Source organism: Aethalodelphis obliquidens, unplaced genomic scaffold (assembly GCF_003676395.1).
Source record: "Aethalodelphis obliquidens isolate GAN/ISIS:26980383/991018 unplaced genomic scaffold, ASM367639v1 scaffold4, whole genome shotgun sequence".
In the NCBI taxonomy this organism is placed as follows: Eukaryota; Metazoa; Chordata; class Mammalia; order Artiodactyla; family Delphinidae; genus Aethalodelphis; species Aethalodelphis obliquidens.
In genome coordinates this window covers 10710692-10726572 of record NW_020837948.1, presented here as the reverse complement: position 1 = coordinate 10726572, position 15881 = coordinate 10710692, and the positions used below count along the sequence as shown (strand labels likewise).

Genomic DNA, 15881 nt, shown 5'->3' with positions numbered 1-15881 from the left:
TTGCAACATGATTTGCTGAAAAAGAATGGCTTTTCCCTTTGGAATTATGTTAGTACAAATGTCAAAAATCAGTTGAGCATAAATGTTTGTGAATCTATTTCTGGACTCTCAATTCTGTTCCATTAGTCTAGAGCTACATTTATTAGGGGTTTGGAGGGGGGACTGTATTAAATCCACAGATAAATTTGAGTAGAATTGATACCTTAACAAAATTTAATCTTCCAATAAAAAATGTACATTTTCCTAATTCTTAAGATCTTTAATTTCTCTGAATGGTGTTTTGTAGCTTTTTAGTGTACAGTTCTTCCACATCTTTCATTAATTTTATTCCTAAATATTTTATGCTTTTAGATGTTATTTTTGCATTTTAAAAATTATTTCTTAATTTTGTAGCTAATATATATTTATCTTGGATCCCATAACGTTGTTAAATTCACTTTGTAATTTCGTTGGTTTTCTTATAGTTTCATTAGGATTTTCTGTGTGGACAAGCATGTTATTTGAGATCAAGATCAGTTTTACTTCCTATCTTATTTCTTTCATTCACCGATATTTTCTTTACTGTCTTCTAATCTGTTCTTAATTCCATGTATTGTATTTTTTATGTCAAGTATTTTATTTTTCATCTTTAGAAGTTTGATTTTAGTCTCTTCCAGTTCTTGAATCATTATGTTCATGTTTTCCTTTAAATCCTTGATGATTTATAATCTTCATCATAACTTTTTTTAAACATGTTTACTGCTATATCAATCACTTCTGGCACTTAATGTTCTGTGTCTATGGATGTTTTTTCTATAGGTATACGTAATATTTTCCTGCTTTTTTGCTTATCTTGTTATTTTTGAATGGATGCTGGATATTGTTAAAGGTTGAATTGAATTGTATTCCTTTAAAGAATGTTGAAATTAAGTTTTATATGAATTTCAGACTTCTGGGGCTTGCTTTTAAGATTATTTAGTGTAGACTTAGGTCATTGAAGCCCCATTGGATATCCAATGCCTCATTGGCTATTTAAACTCTGACTATTGGGATCATAAATTATACTTAGCCCTGTGTGTATTGTAGAAATTGTTTGACTTATTGCTTTTCATACTTTTCTAATCTTGGATAGTTTGTCTCATACATGAGAAAATCAGTATTCAGCCAAATATTTGAGGGAACCCCTCTCTCTGTGCATCTCTGGAGTGTGTGCTCTCTTTCTCTGTAATTTCCCTTTCTCCACTACTCTATCTCACACAGTCTAGTTGTTTTGCCTCCCTGAACTCTCATTTTTGTCCCTATACTCAGTGAAAATAAGACTTTGACAGGGTTGCCCCTCTCTGAGGTGTGACACAGAAATGCCTCCAAACAGCAGACTCTGGCAATTATATGCCTAACTTTGTTTCCTTTCTCTAAGGGAATAAGAATCATTTTCTGTCTTTTGTATAATGTTTAAATCATTTGTTCCATGTATCTTGTGGGGTTTTCTGCTATGCAGGAAGTGAAATTCCTGTCATATTTAATCATTCATGGATATAATACTATTTATAATTTTCATTTTTCAGCTCATATATCCTATCTGTTCATATATTGACTGTATTTTCCTTTTGTGTTTTGAACATATTTATTATACCTGTATTCAATTTTTGTCTGCTGAATTCACCAGCTTAGCCGTTTTAGGGTTGGTGTCTATTGACTGCTTTTTTCCTTAACTATGTATAACAATATTTCTGGCTTTGTATGTATAATTTTCATGTGTACTGCACATTATTCATAAAGCATTGTAGAAATTTTGAATATTTTTTTCTTTTAACCTGCAGGTAACTTACTAACTCATCACATTGGACTTGTGTAGGTTTGACTTTATGCATTGTTAGAATCTCTGGAAAGCTCAGGGTGTTTCTTAATCTCCTCTTACTTGTGGCATCAATCTTCAAAATATTTCTTTCTTGCTGATCTTTCAAGACTTGGTTTTAATTTGTTTTAGGGTAGATTTAAAGTAGGCCTTAACTTAGGGCTTGTTCCTTATTTCCAAAGTTGGATTTTGGTCTGTGCTGAATGCACAGGGTATTAATGAGGTGTTAAGAAGGTGTTAATAAGATCTCTCTATTGCTCTCTACTGCTGCCTTCTTGGCAATATTAAAAACAGTAAAGCAAAGTGATGTAACCTAAGTATTATCAACTCATTCTCTTAGATAATAAGTAGTTTCAGATAACAAGAACTTGATGGTACCTTCTGGAATAAGAACCTATATAGGGTGGCTTTGCTTTAGCTTGTTGGGAGTTTAGTCATCCTCTGAAAAGGAGCTTCTCTTATTTCTAGAATGTCTTTTAAATTAAACTATGAAATTTACATTATTTTAAAATATTTTGTAATAATATTTTAGTCATTTTTGTTTACAACTGAGAACTGAGACTCTGGGTATTTAAAATTAACATCCTTGCCTGTGTTGCCCTTTTAGACAACAGAAAAAGTTTCAACCTTGTGTTCCACATTATTCTGCTGTGTTTTATCCAAATGAATCTTTGAGTTAGTTGGCATCCAGTTTCACCTGGGTTCTCTTGCCTACACTTTCACTTGGAAAGACTAAGTCCTCTAGGATCACATGTGCATGGTTGTCAGAGTATGGTTTCTAGGATGCTTTTGCTTATTTTTTTGTACAGCCGTTTTGAGTTGGCTTAGGCAGAATTCTCCTCTGGGCTTTAAAGATAATGTATTTCTCACTGAACATTTTCTCCAATTCAAGTACTTACCAGACTTGGTTTTTCTCGAAAGATTTCAGTTGAGGAACAGGAACAATGATCATAATAGCTTTCTGACTGCTATCAACTTACTTTCCCTGGCTGCTGTTATATTCAGCTCTCTTATCTGGGACTTAAGGTCTGAATTCATTTTCAGCTCAAGGAGACCCTGAGAGATGCTGGACTAAAACTCATCCCACTTTTCACCATTGGGCTTCACTATCTTCACACTCTAACTAATAAACATGTTCTCCTTATTGAGCACTGACCTAGGAAGAGAATACTTTATTTTTACAATTTCCTCAGCAATGTGTGAGATATAATCAGATACTAAGTTATTAAAAAGGCAGCTAATGAGGTTACATTTCAGTTTATAATCCATTTAATCAACCCTGTCTCTTTAATATCACTCAAGTGTACCCATCCTCTCTACCTTCACTACCACAATCTCTGTGCAGCCTCCTGTAATTGCTTGTCTGGTTTACTGGTCTCCTAGCCTCTACTCTGGAAACCCAATAATTCATTTTCCACATAGAAGTTATAGAGAGTATAACAGGATTTTAAAAAGGAAAATGTCACCACTTGGAGTGTGAAATCCTCCTCTGCATTTAGTAGTGGAATTTACTTATAGATGAAAGGATTGAGCAGGGGGGATGAGGAAGAAATATCCTTGAAAGAGAACAAAACATAACATTATGAACAGTTGGGTTTTTTACTCTTTGAACCATGCATTTATTGCTAAGGTTGCAGACTTCTCCTCACAAGCTACAGTTGATCCTTGAACAGTGAGGAGGTTAGGGGTGCTGACCCTCTGCATACTTTACAGTTAGCCCTCTCTATCCATGATTCTGCACCTGCAAATTCAAACTCAACCAACTATGGATTGTATAGCACTGTAGTACGTATTTAGTGGGGAAAAAAATCTGATATGAGTGGACTCATACAGTTTAAACCTGTGTTGTATATTCTACGACTCAGTGAATTTTTCAATATCTCTGCCCCACTTCAAACCATCTTGCTCCCATCTGATTTACTTAGTGTCTTCCCCATTCATGCATACCGGAATCTCCTGTATTCACTGCCACTTTCAGCTTAACAACTTCCCTGACAGGTTACCTGGCTTTGAATTTATCGTCTGAGATACTGCCTCCCAGATTGCCTCCTCTTCCCTAACTGCATGCGAGTGACTACCTGAAGACATCCTTCTACTACATTCAGCCTAGGTTTCTAGAATTAGTTTTCCTGGGAGTTAAAAAAAAAAAATCATAGTTTTTCTGCATAGTTCTGCATAGGGAGAAAAAACAACTAAGCTATCAGGTATATTTTTTGTCAACATTTATTTACTAAATATTGTACACTTAGTATGTGCTAACTTTTGGTGTTGGATATACAACAACTGACATATTAAGCTAGTTTTCTATTTCTAGAGTGCTTACAGTATTCTGGAGGATATAGTCTATTAAAATAGTGAGAGAAGTTCTATTGTAAGGAAGTATAGAGTGTCATTAAAATACCTAGTTGAAATACATATCTCAGTTTATAAGGAAAAATTTATTGGGAGAATAATTAAAATGAATAGGAGTTAGCAAGGAAGAAGTTGGGGCAGTGTGGAAAAGAGTATTCAGGAAAAGTAAACCAACATTTGAAAATCTAGATGCAAGAGACCACATAGCATCTTTATAGGCTGGATGGATGGGGGTTGTCAAGAGAAGTGTCAGGAAAGCTAATTTCTGGGTAGTTCATCAAAAGCTTTGTGAGCCATGAGTTTGGATTTTATCCTAACATAGTGGTTCTTAAACTTTAACGTGCATTTAAACCATACAGAAATTTTACAGTGTAGAGAGCCTTATTCACTAGGTTTGTAATGGACCTTGCTACTCTGCATTTCTCCTAAGCTCTTAGGTATTGCTGACACTGCAGGCTCATGGACCACACTTTAAATAACAAGCTCCTAAGGGAAATAGTAAAGGTATGAGGGAGTTCAAGCAGAACATAAAATATGATCGATATTTGTTTGTCTTCTAGAAAGATCACTTTGACTACAGAATAGAGGATTAACTACAGAAGGGCAAGTTTAGATGCAGGAAGATTTTGTAGGCTATTTTATTAATCATAGTCTACTGTAACAGCACTTTAGGCTAGTTGATGTCATGGATATGGAGAAAACTGAGCAGATTCAAAAATATTTGGGAGCAAAAAATGAGAATCTTGGAAATAGATTGCACTTTGGAGTTGAAGGAGAAAATAGAAGAATAAAGAAAGATACCTAGGTTTCTGATCCAGTCAAATTTATCACTATTCAATGTGATATAGGGCACCTGTGGAAGGTGTATAAAATAAAAGATCAAGAGATTTTTTTTTCCTGTGGTTCCACTAGAAACTATTTTTCTTGAATTTTAATGAATTTGGTGTGATACACCCAAGGAACAAATCCCATCCAGACAGGGCAGATAGTTTGATGTTCTAGCTGTAACATAGCTAGTTTTCAATGTGGAGTACACACTCTGTTGTCAATTTGGATAGAGCAAATCAGTGGAGTTTCAGTAAGCAGGAAAAATTATTGGATTATTTGCTATGTGAGACTACCAGTTCTGGTTTGTTACTCACAGCTCACATTCTTTCATAGGTAAACGTGATTAGACTGAAGGCAGCTTTGCAGTCTTATAACACCAGCTAGAAATATCCAACATAAGGGAGGATTGAAGAAGAGGATTTTTTTAAATGACCAGATGAAAACATACCTATGAATCAAAAGACCTCAAACATGAGCTGGCAAAAGCCCTAACTACCTACCTCAGTCCTAAGCAGCCCATTCCTGGACAGTCTGCCTGTTTACCACTTGGAAGGTTTAGCTCTCCTTGTAACACTAAGTGCTGGTGAGTCTGAGGATAAAGGTGTGTGGAGCAAAATTCTCAGAGCTTCTGTATTGTCCTTTCATTGAATGAGTCACAGATGTTTTCACTTGCAAGGATTTTGTGTTTTGCCAGTGCAGTCCATCCTTCTGTCTTGATCTGTATCTCACAATTTTCAATCCATGGTTGTTTGAATCCAAGGATGCAGAACCCATGGATATGGAGGGCTGACTGAATTGGTTTTACAAGTTAATGATGAGATAAAGAATATGTAAGTCACCTAATGGCTTCACAAGCTTTTCCCAAGTCAGCCTGTCCTACACCAGCCTCTACTTCCTTCTAACATTGTTCATTTAAACGTCCAACATTTTCCTAGTAAGGCTAATTTTTCACTGATTTTTCTCCTGATAGTTGTGGGGCATTTGATTTGCAGCATATGGAGGCTGTTAACTAATCCAGTTACAGCCAAGAATCTCTTGAGTTTCTCCTGGTTATTATCTTTCTCCTCTGACATTGTGCAGTTACACTCTGTGAGCAGGTAAAGGATTATGACAAAACATCTAGCAGTTGGAAAACACTTTTAATTCTTACTTTCCCAAACCTACTGATGTTGACAGTCTTTTTTTCTTTTCTCCAATTATTTTTTAAGGTTAACATATTTATTTCACAACTCTTCATGGTCTAGTCGGATAATTAATTGTAAGTTCAATATTGCTGACTAAATAAAACAAATTATCCAATATGTGAAAATTCAGTTATCACATGGGCGTGCCTTCCGTAGATCAATTTTATGGCTATCCAGAATATTTTATTCTGCAAAGATTTTGTCCACAAAGGAAGGTTCTATCTAGTGGTTGGAATTTACTACAGTCTGCATATTTCTCTTATGAAGAGCTGAGTTTTAGAAGGGTTATTTCACCTTATTAGACTCTCTGAGCCAATTATGGTTAGAGCCCAAGATGAATTGTTTGCTTAAGTCAGAGCTTTGCAACTTTCCTCATCATGACAATCACTTGGGGTGCTCATTAAAAGACATTTTTTCCTGATTCTAATCCAGAAATGAATTAGAATGTTCAGGAGATAAACCTAGTGTTAGGGTTCTCCAGAGAAACAGAACCAATAGGATAGGTATATATATATGGGTACGTGGTGATTTATTATGAGAAATTGGCTCACATGGTTATGGAGGCTGAGAAGTACCACGAGATGCCATCTGCAAGATGGAGCACCAGGGAAGCTGGTAGTGTGATTGAGTCGAAGTCTGAAAGCCTGAGAACAAGAGGAGATGATGATGTGAATTCAGACTGATGCTGGAGAAGATGAGATGAGCTGTCCCAGCTCAACTTGTGAGGCAGGAAACAAAGAGGCAAATTTCTCCTTCCTCCACATTCTGTTTTAGTCAGCCCTCAGCAGATTGGATGATGCCCAACCATATTGTACAGGGCCTTCTACTTCATTGGGTTCACTGATTCAGGTACCAATGTCAACCAGAAATCTACTCAAAACACTCCCCCAGTAAGATATAATCCAGGCATCCATGCCTCACTCATGTTGACACATAAAATTACCCAACCCAACTACACCTTTTGTTAACTTCGCACCCATACTCATCTCCTTAAACCATACTTAAGATGCAATTCATGAAAATAAGATCATAATTTTGCCTGTTGTGCTACAACTCTCCTGTGTACAATTGAAAATGCACTGACTGCTTTTCCGGTAAAGGAGGTAGAGTTCTTGAGTGATGGTTAGTCTTCTCTTTGATAGTCTATAACTTATACTATGATGTTAAATTAACAATACTTAAATATATGTTGTAAAGTCAATATATTTTACCTTACATTATAAGAAAATAAGAGGGGAAAGAGAACAAGCATGCCTATGTGTGTGTATATCTGAGTGGTATAGAAACAGGCCTAATTTCTGCAACTGGCCACATGGTTTTAGCTAGTAATTATAACTACCTTTATCCACTATCCATTCTCTATCCCCTTTTCTTCACCAAGCACCTCAGTTGGTCATGGTTCTTTAACCGGTGGAGTGACCCAAACCTTCATTCCTGAAGGGTCTGGACCATTAGTAGTCCTGCCTGGATTTGGTTAGTGTAGTTTTCTATTGACTTTAATCACACGATATGATAATATTAAGTAACACCCTAAGAGATTGCCTATATTCAAGACTTACTCTTCCTTGCTGCCATTGTAAAGTAGTAGTCCAATTTCCTCTTGGTATGAGATCAGTTACCCGAGCTTACACTGAAACGCCCTTCTTTGGTGATTTGGAAGCATGAGGAGCCCAAAGTGGCCAGTGGGATGTTGGCATTATTAACTTCAAGGTCAGTGGAATCATCTCCTGGTGTAAGCATTCCTTCCTCTGGAACTAAAATCCCCAGTCCAGCAGAGTATATAGCCTGAAGAACACAAAGCAAAAATTTTGCTAGAGGTACCAGGGGTAATATTGAGTGGATCCATTGCCATTTCTACTCCTTGACTCCTGGACCTGTGAATCCTGGCTTCGGGAGAAAGAGCACCATATACAGGATGTTGATTTAGAGCATGTACAGCCTTCTGCAGAACCTTGCTACAGCCCTGTGAGGTATCACCACCTTACTGGCACTGTAACTAAGTCTTCAAAAGACCATTACACCATTCGATCAAGCCAGCTGCTTCAGTGTGGTGAGAAATATGGTAAGACCAATAAATTCCATGAGCACTGGCCCATTGCTGCCCTTCTTTTGCTGTGAAGTGATTTTCTTGATCTGAAACAATGCTGTGTGGAATACCATGATGATGGATAAACCATTCTTTAAGTCTATGGATGGTAGTTTTGGAAGAAACATTGAGTGCAGGGAAGGCAAATTCGTACCCAGAGTAAGTGTCTATTCCCATAAGCATAAAACACCGCCCCTTGCATAATGGAAGTGGTCCAGTGTAATCCACCTACTACTAGGGAGTTGGTGCCATATTAGGGACTCAGAATTGGTCTCTATTGCTAGCAGATGAGGCACTCAGTGGTAGTCATAGCCAGATTGGCCTCAGTGTGTGGAAGGCCATATTGCTGAGCCCATGCATAAGCTCTGTCCCTGTCATCATGGCCATTTTGTTCATGAGCCCATTTGGCAATGACAGGGGTGGCTGGGGAAAGAGACTGCCTGGTATTCACAAAACAGTTCATCTTATCCACTTGAATATTAAAATTCTCCTCTGCTGAGGTCACCCTTTGCTGAACAATTACATGGGATACAAATATCTTCATGTTTTGGCCCAATCAGAGGGGTCAACCCCTGTACTTCTTCCCCAGATTTCCTCCTCATAAATTTTCCAATCATGTTTCTTCCAAATCCCTGACTGACTAGCCAAACCGTTGACCACAACCCATGAGCCAGTTTATAATCATACATCTGGCCATTTCTCCTTCCAAGCAAAGTGAAAAACCGTGTGCCTGCTTGAGGCCAATCAAGTATATACCACTTTCATTTGATTATGGAGTGTTTCTATGCATGCCCAACTGTGTAGCTTGGTGGATCAGATAATGCCTAGGCTAAACTAGTTATTTCTTGCTCACTAGTTCCAGTCAGCATAATGTCATTGATGTAATGGACCAGTATGATATCTTATAGAAGGAAAAGTGATCAACATCTCTGGGCTAAGTTATTATATAGGCCTAGAGAGTTGTGATATACTCTTGAGATATGACAGTCAAGGTATAATGCCAGCCTTGCCAGCTGAAAAAAAAAGTCTGCTCCTGGTGGATCTTATGGAGAAAAGGGTATTTGCCAGGTCAATAGCTGAATACTTGATACCAAGGAATGTGTTAATTTGTTCAAGCAATGAAACCACATCTGGTACAGCAGCTGCAATTGGATTCACTGTCACAGTTAAGCTTACGGTAATCCACTGTCATTTTTCAAAATCCATCTTTCTTTTGCACAGGCCAAAATAGGACTGTTGAGTGGGGATGTGGTGGGAATCACCACTCCTGCATCTTTCAAGTCCTCAATAATGGCACTGATCTCCGCAATCCCTTCAGGAATGCGGTGGTATTTTTTGGCTTACTATTTTTTTATGTAGGGAGACAGGCCTTTGCTACCATAATAGCCCTCACTCCTCACCAGATGATGATTTTATGTACACAGATTTGGGTATTACTGACTTACATTATTGGTAGGCACCAAGTTTGTTATCGTATTGTATAAAAGTTTAGTAAAATGTTCTCCCAAATATGCATATTCTAAGAAGTAGACAAAATTAATGTAATTATAAGATCTTGAGAAAAGAAATGTTTGGACATTTAAGGTTGGAAGATTCATTGGCTACCTGTAAAGGAACGCCTAAGCAGATATGATAGCACAGTTACAAAGTACAGTTAGAATGTGGCAGGTAAATGTAATTGTAAACTATTGCTATATTGGTTATCCTTTTATTTGTTTCCTGTTTTAGGTTTGCTATACTGTGAATTATTGGAAAACTTACCAGCAGGTGGTAGCACTGTTTAACAAATATACCCCTGATCACGAAGTGACTGAATTATTGGCTGCGAATGCAGCAAAATTCAAATATGTCAGAATAGTGGATTGTGATCCAGAAAATCCAAGTCCTGGTCCCAGTGGTATTACTTATTGGCCTCATCACTTTGCAAAAATAAATCTCATAGTGTTTAAATAACACTATAAATAAAATTAGTATAATAACAACTGCCTTGGCTTCTGCTGTTTTAAGGTTAGGAATAGAAACTGATTGTAAAAATCATTAAGGGAAAGGTAGGATGCTGTGTAAATGCAAATATCATTTCTCATTTTTTTGTCTGTTTTTTCTTTATTTTCCAGGCATTAATTTTAAGATGTGTTCTTACTAGTAACAAAGGTAGTCCTAAAAAGGTCCAACATGAATGTAAAATGATTTCCCATTGGTCATATGTTCAACTATTTTTTGACCATTTTTCTGTTCATTTCCATGTGGTATAAGATCTCAAAACCCATTTTGTTGGGTCTGAGGAAGAGTAGCTCTAGCCTCTGAATCCTTCTTTGCACACCCACTGCTTTCCTAACCTTTGTAAATGCGTGAACTAAAGAGGAAAAGTCCAAGAGAACGCAAATAACTTCAAGGAAATATGTGTTAACATATTTAAAGTATAAGGAGCATAATGAGCCAGCACTTACCTTTACTGTGTGCAGAGAAGTGTACTAACCACTGAAAGGATTACAGAATCCAGAGACTTCCAAAAATGAAGAACTTTTTTTTTTTTTTTCAACAGATGCTTACTGATCTCCATCAGTAGACAAGGAAATTTACTAGATGCTGGGGATCCAGGCTGTATAAGACATACATAATTCTCAAAGTTGAAATTTCTATAGTTGAGTTGAAGATCACCTATCAGCAAGAGTAAACAGATATAGTACAAGGCAGGAGACGAACCATGAAAGGAAATGCACGACTGGGTGGTGGTTTAGATTAAAGCCAACCTGGGCAAGATTGAAGGAGAGAAGAGAGTCTAGGTGGACGTAAATGATACTTACAGAGACAGGTATTTGATGTGAAGGTGATAGGGTATAATAGTTAAGACTATAGTCTTTGGGTCAGAATGATCTGACATAAAGTAATAACTCTACCACTTACAAACTGAGTGACCTTTGGCAAGGTACTCTGAGTTTTTGATTCTTCATCTGTAAAATGTAGGTGATAATAGTGCATCTGTTTCATAGAGTTATTGTGAGAATCTATGTGGAAATTAGTGTACAGTAAACTCTAAATGGGGAAGCAAACAGAGTTTTTTGAGATGTGTAAAATATATAGAAGAGCAGTTGATATAAGGCGCTGCATGCTGGACACTTAAGTTTGTATTTATTATAGCGGACAAAGGGAAGTGTAGATTCTTGTTTAGAAAGAGATGTCCGTGAAAAGATACTTAAAAGGTGTTATAGGAGTTTGTATAGGTGTTTTAGAACAGAGAAGGGGTGGAGGCAACAGAAGGAAGGTCATCTGAAGAGTGTGGATATGAGGTTATATGAGGTTACATTTGAGTAAAGCATTTGGAAAGACTTGGTGAGATCAAGGGAGAGAGAGGATTAAAAAGTTATTCCAATAACTTGAGCCTAGGGAACTAGGGGGATGGTTGTATCTTTGGCAAAAATAAGAGACAGTTTCTTTATGTGTGAGGAAAGCAAATATATTTATTCTCATGAGAAAGAGGCTGTAAGAAAACACACAACAACAAGCAGAAGGGTCCAAGATCAAGGCTGAACATTTCAGTTGGGAATCGTCTGCTGACTTTGAAAGTGTTCATTGAAACCAGCTGCTATAGGGTGATTGAAGGTAGTAGAAAAAAAAGGAAAAAGAAAAATCACATAAGTATATGCTAAGAAAGACTATCCTTGGATCTGATAGAACATTTGGGAAAGTGATAAACTTATAAGCATCACAGCAAGCCAAATTCTGTTTACATGAACGTGGAAGAGGAATTTCCCCTTCCTGTGCAGAACTTTTGCCCAGGCCCATAGTCAACATGAGTTGACTAATAATTCGGATACTAACACATTATAACTAATTTAGTATCTGGCTGAGGCATGTACAGTAATGTCAAATAGCAGGTACCTCATTTTCTGTTAAATTATTGTGTTCTTTAGAAAAACTTAGTTTCCCCAGGTTTTCCTTGTAAAGAGAATGGAATGTCTCTCTGGAACAAGTTGACCACCCATAAAACATGCAAAAAGATGAAACAGTAAAATTCCTTCCAGAGGCTCTGGGAAGACTTCTCTAAGATCCTATCCCCATAGCTGTTTTGGGCAATTATCCTCAATATCAGAGTTATATGCCACACTTACTTTTACCAGCATGCTTACAACACTGTGTTGGTATTATCATTTTAGAGGTGGCTGTGACCTTGAGTAAAACCAAAGGCCTTAAAGACAATAAAAAAGCTATTGAAAATAGCACTATTAAGATCTAATTTATAAAAAGTCACCAATTTTGCAAAATGTATGCATTCTAGTAACCACTATGGTAGTGGTTCCTGTGTAGAACATTTCCATGACACTAAAAATTCTTTAGTGTCCCTTTGCAGTCAATCCTCTCCTCACTTCTGGCCACTGGCAATCAATATTGTGCTTTCTGTCTCTGTAGCTATAACTTTTCTAAGATTTCATATAAACAGAATGATGCAGGATATATTCTTCTGTATCTGATTTCTTTCTCTTAGCATCTTACTTTTACACTTCAGTTTATTGTTGCCTCTATCAGTAATTTGTGCCTTGTTTTTCGTTATTGACTGAACTTCATACTTTATTTGAAATTCATTAGTTTTTCCATAATATATGTTTCTAGGATCCAATCCAGAATATCACATTACATTTAGTTGTTATGTCTCTTTACACTCTTGGGCTATAACTGTTCCTCAAACTTTTCTTGTTTATGATAACCTGGACTTTTTTGAGGAGTACTAGTTGGATATTTTAAACAGTATCTTGTTTTGGTTTGTCTGGTGGTTTTCTCATGGTTAGACTAGGGTTAAAGGTTTTTCAGAGTATAACCAAGAAGTGAAGTAGTTTTAAATTTATAATATCAAAATGATTTATCACTTACGGTAATGATTCTGATCATCTGGCTAGTTTTTCTGCCCTGAAAAGTCACTTTTTCCCTCTTTCCATTCTGTACTCTAGAAGCAAGTCACCAAGTATAGCCTGTACTTAAGTGTGGGTTTATGCTTCACCTTCTTTAAGCGGGGAGTGTCTATATAAATTACTTGGAAATCTCCTGTAAAGGAGATTTGTCTCTTGTCCCCTATTTATTTATTTATATAAGCCTTTATTTTATCAGTATAGACTCATGTTTTTATTTTATAATTTGGGTTATCATTGTAATACTACATTATGTATTTGATTGCTCACATTTTCCCAGCTTTGGCAGCTGGGGACTCTTTCACTTATGAGAATACATTCACTCTTTCATCGTTAATTACAATGTTGGATATAGATGTTTTATAGATGTGCTTTATCACTTTGTAAAAGTTTGCCTCTATTTCTAATTTTCTGAGACTTAAAAAGTTTAGAATAGATGTTGGAGTTGGGAAAATAGTTTTTGTGCATCGATTGAGGTGATCATATGATTTTTTCTTTTTAATTAACAAATACTATGAATTGCATTCATTGATTTTTTTTCTTTTTTTTTGGAATGTTAAATCAACCTGATGTTCCTGAGAAAAACTTCCCTTGGTCATGATTCTTAACCTTTTTCATATAGCTTGATTTGTTGAAAATTTTAGAACCTTTGCACATATGTTCATGAGGGATATTAGTCTTCTTTTTTTTTTCAGTGTCTTTTTCTGATGTTAGTATCAGGACCTCACAGAATAAGTTGGAAAGCATTCTCTCCTCTTCAATTTTTTGAAATATTCTTGTGTAGAATTGGAATTAATTATTTCCTAAATGTTTAGTAGAATTCACCTTTGAAGCAAACCGGATGTGGAATTTTCAATGTAGGAAGGTTTTTAATTACAAGTTACATTTCTTCAGTATATATAAGGCTATTCAAGTTATCTGTTTCATCTTTAGTGAGCTTTGTTTGCCTATATATTTCAAGGAATATGTCCGTTTCATCTAAGTTTTTGAGTTTATTTCCATGAAGTTTTTCATAAACTTTTCCTTTGTTCTTAATATCTGTAAATCTATATTGATGCCATATCTCATTTCTGATATTGGTAAATGCCTTTCTTGCTCAGTCTGGTCAAATGTTTATAAATTTTATTGAACTTTTCAAAAAACCAGCTTTTGGTTTAGTTGATTTTTCTCTATTTTTTCTTTGTTTTCTATTTCATTGATTTTTTTTTCCCCTCTGATAATTTTTTATCTTCCTAATTTGGGTTTAATTGACTTCTTCTAGTCTTCAGTTGGAAGCTTAAGTCATTGATATTTAAGACCTTTTCTTATCTAACATAAGCATTTACTGCTATAAAGTTTTCATGAAAAACAGCTTTAGCAGCATGTCACCAATTTTGGTATGTTGTCTTTTCATTTTCATTCAGAGAAAAATACTTTGTAATTGCCCTTTTGATTTCTTCTCTGACCTATCAACTATTTAGAAGTGTTATATACTATATGGGCTCACATACCATAAAATGGTCCCATTTAAGTCTTAGAATTCAATGGCTTGTTTTGTACTTTTATCTAGGTATGCAACCATAGCCACAATCTAGTTTGACGTTTCCATCACCTAAAAAGTTTCCTGATGTCCATTTGCAGTAAATACTGGTTTTTATTCCCAGCTCCTGACAATCACTAATCTACATTCTATCTTTATAAAGTTGCCTTTTCTGTGTATTTTGTATCAACAGAAACATACTGGGTCATTTAGAGGTATGTTGTTTAATTTCTAATATTTGTGAATTTCCTGAATTTCTTTCTGTTATTGATTTATAATCATGTACTTTGCATGATTTTAATTCTTTTAAATTTACTGAAGCATGTTTTATGGCTTGGTGTATAGTTTGTTCTGGAGAATGTTGTATCTACACCTGAGAAGGATGTGTGTTTTTTGTGGTGGATGGAGTATTCTAGAGATGTCAGTTATGTCAGGTTGGTTGATAGTGTTATTCAAATCTTCTGTATCTTTGCTGATTTTCTGTCTAGTTTCTCTTTTCATTATTGAGAATGTAGTATTGAAATGTCCGATTTTTATTGTTGAGATCTGTATTTCTCCCTTCAATTTTGTCATTTTTTTTACTAGATGTATTTTGGGGCTATGATGTTCGGTACTCATGTTTTGATATTCCTTATTTTTCTGTTGAATTGACCATTTTATCATTCTTTGGTCTAGTGTATATTTTCTTCTGACACTGATATGGTCATTCGAACCCTCTTATGATTACTGTTTGCCTGGTACAGCTTTCCCCATTCTTTCACTTTAAGTCACTTTGTGCCATTCAATCTAAAGTTTATCTCTTGTGGATAGAGTACAGTTGTATTACATATCTATTTGGTCTCAATTTACCAATCTCTGCCTTTTGATTGGAGTGTTTAACCCATTTACATTTAGAGTAATTATTGATATAGTTGGATTAATGTCAGTCACTTTGCTATTTAGTTTTCCTCCTTTACTACCTTATTTTGCTTTAAGTAGATCTTTGCTGGAGTATCACTTTTTTTTTTTTTTTGAGTTAGTTTCTCAATGGCTTTTTCCCTAGGGATTATAACATCTTAATTAAAAATAATCTGCTTCAGATTATTCCTAACTTAATTGCAATAAAATGAATTTTGCTCTAGTATAGTTCCCTTCCCTCATTTATCCTTTGTGATGTTATTGTCATATATATTTACCC

General features: G+C 35.8%; 1 pseudogene; it reads right to left on the bottom strand.

The window, feature by feature from the left end:
- Nucleotides 1–2362: 2362 nt before the first annotated feature.
- LOC113617634 (40S ribosomal protein S7-like) lies at nucleotides 2363–12405 on the bottom strand (annotated as a pseudogene).
- Between the last annotated feature and the right edge of the window lie 3476 nt (nucleotides 12406–15881).